Source organism: Cavia porcellus, unplaced genomic scaffold (assembly GCF_034190915.1).
Source record: "Cavia porcellus strain 051 isolate PalLab524CR breed Dunkin Hartley unplaced genomic scaffold, mCavPor4.1 scaffold_6, whole genome shotgun sequence".
In the NCBI taxonomy this organism is placed as follows: domain Eukaryota; kingdom Metazoa; phylum Chordata; class Mammalia; order Rodentia; family Caviidae; genus Cavia; species Cavia porcellus.
This window is the reverse complement of record NW_026947489.1, coordinates 43,187,394-43,191,222: the sequence shown is the minus strand read 5'-3', so window position 1 is coordinate 43,191,222 and position 3,829 is coordinate 43,187,394. Positions and strand designations below refer to the sequence as shown.

The 3,829-nt window shown below is 40.3% G+C and overlaps 1 non-coding gene across 1 annotated transcript; it reads left to right on the top strand.

Moving 5' to 3' along the window:
• Window positions 1-1,962: 1,962 nt before the first annotated feature.
• On the top strand, window positions 1,963-2,081 carry LOC111758524 (5S ribosomal RNA). The gene has a single exon (XR_002792702.1). It is a non-coding gene; the product is annotated as a 5S ribosomal RNA (ribosomal RNA).
• The last annotated feature ends 1,748 nt before the right edge of the window (window positions 2,082-3,829 follow it).

Below are 3,829 nucleotides of genomic sequence, written 5' to 3'. Positions count from 1 at the left end.
ACTATAGACAGGGAGATTTGGTGATCTGGAATAACCAGAAGATAAAGTAATAGTGGAAACTAAAAGTTGACCTACATCAATACTACTAGGCTTGTCAGCCCAGGAAGAATATAGGACTCATCTAACAGGCCCTGCAGTGGAAAGTCAGGTGACTCACCCATCTCCTCATTGAGGGACCCAGCAATTGGACAAACATCAACTTACCTTAAGATCCCAAGATACATACTACCAACAGTTGACGCTAGTGGGACTGAAGGACCAAATATTAACTTGAAAGGGGAAAATGGCAAAATGAGGCTCCCTCCCCCAAGATGGCAGATAGATTAGCAGCAGAATACAGAGGCTCCCTGAGACAGACAACTCAGATGCCAGAGTAAAACATCATGGGGAGGTTTGGACAGAGTGATATGGAAGAAACTAAAGGGAAAAGAACTAGTCAAACATGCAGTCCCATGGCTACCATTGGAGTAGCTAAGATTATAGGCATGGTGGCCTCACTGCAGTGCCAAACTCATATGGCCACAACTCGCCAAACCACCCAAACTCCTGCTGCTTCTACTGAGCTGACTGAACTCCCACCACTGAGACTCACTGTCCCTGCAACTTGCTGGAACTGCAGTCATGCTGTCAGAGGTCAGTGAGCCCATTGGAGAACAGAGCCAGCAAGAGACCTCCATTACCTGTGGTGAGTGCTGGGATAAGACCCTCCCACGGGAAAGGGATGACCAACTGGATGACATTTTGGAATCGAGCAGGATGGGCAGGAACAAGAAACAGCAGTGACTTCAGTCAGTCGTTCCCTTCCCAGACCAGATTGGTGGGATATGCTTGGCCTGGGTCACACCCTGGCCGGGACCCAATGAGGTGCCCCAAACCAATTCCTTACCCTCGTTGCACACTAACACAGTGAAGGCCCCCCGCAGGTTGACTGCCCCAGAGGGGAGGGGCCAACATACACCACCCCTGCTTGCAACTCAGTAACCAATAGCAAGCTGAAGAGGACAGAAAACCCTTGTCAGAACACTTCAGAAGAGCCATAACCAACAAGGAAAGGGGCTGGGACCTCCTTTATAGACCTGCTTGGAAGAAACCAAAAGCAGGACAAGAGAAAGAAACAAGAAAAAGTCCCCAGCCCCCAGCCCTGAAATCATTGATCCAGGAGAGGTAAATACAAGAGTCTGAGGGAAGCAAATATGCAAATATCAGACACGGCATCAGTGGACATAAAGAGATATCTTCAGGACCTCAGAGACAAGCTCAAAAGTGAAACATTTAATCAAGTAAAGCAATATAAGTAGATTAATAAAAGAAATGCTACACACCTCTAAAGAAGACACAGATGGAAGAATGGAGAAACACACAAAAAAGGAGAGAAACATGCAATGAAAAATAAAGAAAACCTAGAATACATGAAGCAGGTTCAAAGAGATTACCAGGAAATAAACTCCATTGAAAGATGGCAAAACTGCTTGAAAGAAACTAAGGATAGATTATCCAAACTTGAAGAAAGGTTTGCAATGTGTGATCATGAAAGGAAAAATCTCTTTAAAATAACAAGGAAACAGGCAGTAACAATACAAAGGTTAGAAGATGACAAGAGGATGTATAACTTAAGAATAAAGAACGTGAAAGAAGCAGGAGTAAAAACAAAGGAAATACAAAGGCTATTCACAGAAATAATTAAAGAAAACTTCCCAAACATGGAGGAAGGAAATGATATTCAGATGTATGAGGCATACAGAGCTCCAGCCACTTACAACCAAAACAGAGATACACCCAGACATATAATCATCAACATGCCAGAAATTCAATATAAGATCAGAATATTAAAAGCTGCCAGAGAAAAGAAACAGATCACCTATAAAAGAAAGCCCATCAAAATCATGGCAGACTTCTTGAAACAGACCATCAAATCAAGAAGAGCTTGGAGTGAAGTTCCAAGCCCTGAAAGAAAATAACCCCGTCTACAGCCATACCACCTTGAACGCGCCCGATCTTGTCTGATCTCGGAAGCTAAGCAGGGTCAGGCCTGGTTAGTACTTGGATGGGAGACTGCCTGGGAATACCGGGTGCTGTAGGCTTTAAAAAAAGAAAGAAAGAAAGAAAGAAAGAAAGAAAAAAAGAAAATAACCTCCAGCCCAGATTGATGTACCTTGAAAAACTGATTTTAGAAATTAATGGAGAAACAAGATGCTTCCAAGACAAAGAGGAACTGGGGGAATTCACAACCACCAATCCAACCCTGCAGAGACTACTGAAGGACATTCTGGAGAGAAAATAAGTGCCAAGATTTCAGGAACAGTGGCAGACAGGCCTCAGTGAATGGAGCAGAAAGTGGAATGAAGGAGAAAAGCAGACAACTAATGGAAGAAAAATAGCATGACAGAAAGGAGGTAGAGAAGATTGGCTATAATCTCTAATATAGATAGCCTTGATACACTAAAAAAAGAAAAGAAAAGAAAAACAGTCAGAGTAGATCAGGAGGCAGGGTCCACTGAGATGCTATATACAGGAAATATAATTGACCTGAAAAATGGTTTACAGATAGAAAATCAAATTTGAGAAAACAATGCTCTATGTGACAGGGAACCAGAGAGTAATAGGGGCAACTCAGCCAGTGCCTGCAGATAGGTTGGAAAGGCAGGTTTTGTAGGTAAAGGAATACAACTTGAGATTAAGTCCAAGAGGGAGAAGGTTTGGACCCACTTAAGTAAATAGCAGGTTGCCCCCACAATCTAAAAACTGAGGGAGTTGGTGGGACCCAAAAATGCACAGTGCACCCTGTGGAAGTGAAAGGGGAGGAATAATCTTTAAAAAGAGAAGGCAGAAGATATTATTAATAGCGTATCAGGATTTAAAACCCACATTACTCACACTGCTCTGTTTAGATAGATTATATTCTGTCCCAGTTTGTCTACTTGCACTAAATCTGAGGGCACAGACAGCTATCCCAAAACTAGCAGGATATAGTATGCTAATCATCCTTAATTCTTTATTAACTTAAGCTGAATCCCGGTATAAATTATACTGTTTTACCATGACTGATCTTAGTTGAATCTGGTTTGTTAGACTGCTGTTTGGTATTGACAGATTTTATTCAAAACTGTTATGATTGATAGTATCAAGTCTGAGAGTATAGGCAACTACACTGAAGATGACAAGATTCATTATGATACCCATTCTGGTTTGATTATTACCTGCTTTTGGAGCTTTACACTATCTACAATGTTTTGTTTTTATTAATATTGTTGTGTACTTCTATATTCAATTATACTATGCCTGATGATATAGACAATTCTATTGAAGATAATAAGAGACAACACAGTAACCATGGTAGAACACCTTGTACTGTAGTTTTATATGACTTTTTCATTTCATGTGTTTATAGGAATATGTTTTGCTTTGTCTTACTTTGTTTTGTTTCTCCCTCTAATATAGAAAGGATAGAAATACATGTAGAGACTTATGCATATGTAGAACCTATAAACAGTTTATGAGAACTGATCTTATAATGCATGATGAAATGAACAACTACTTTGAAGAAAAAGAGACACTACAGTACTGAGTGCTGATCCCTTAGTGTCATGATGTGAAATCCAGTAACACTATTATTCTTTGTTCAGAGTGATTTTAGCCTGCTTTGGTTTGTTTAATCTTAACATACATGAAGATATGGATAACTGTATGTATGTTTAAGTGTATAGGATTCTTAACCATATTACTAAGTTCTTGTTGGATAGTTGAACAGAACTGTTTGCAGTCTCACTGTTTGGATTTCCACTTTGTATGCTTCACTTTTGTAACTTGAACAACTATTTGTAAGAGGACA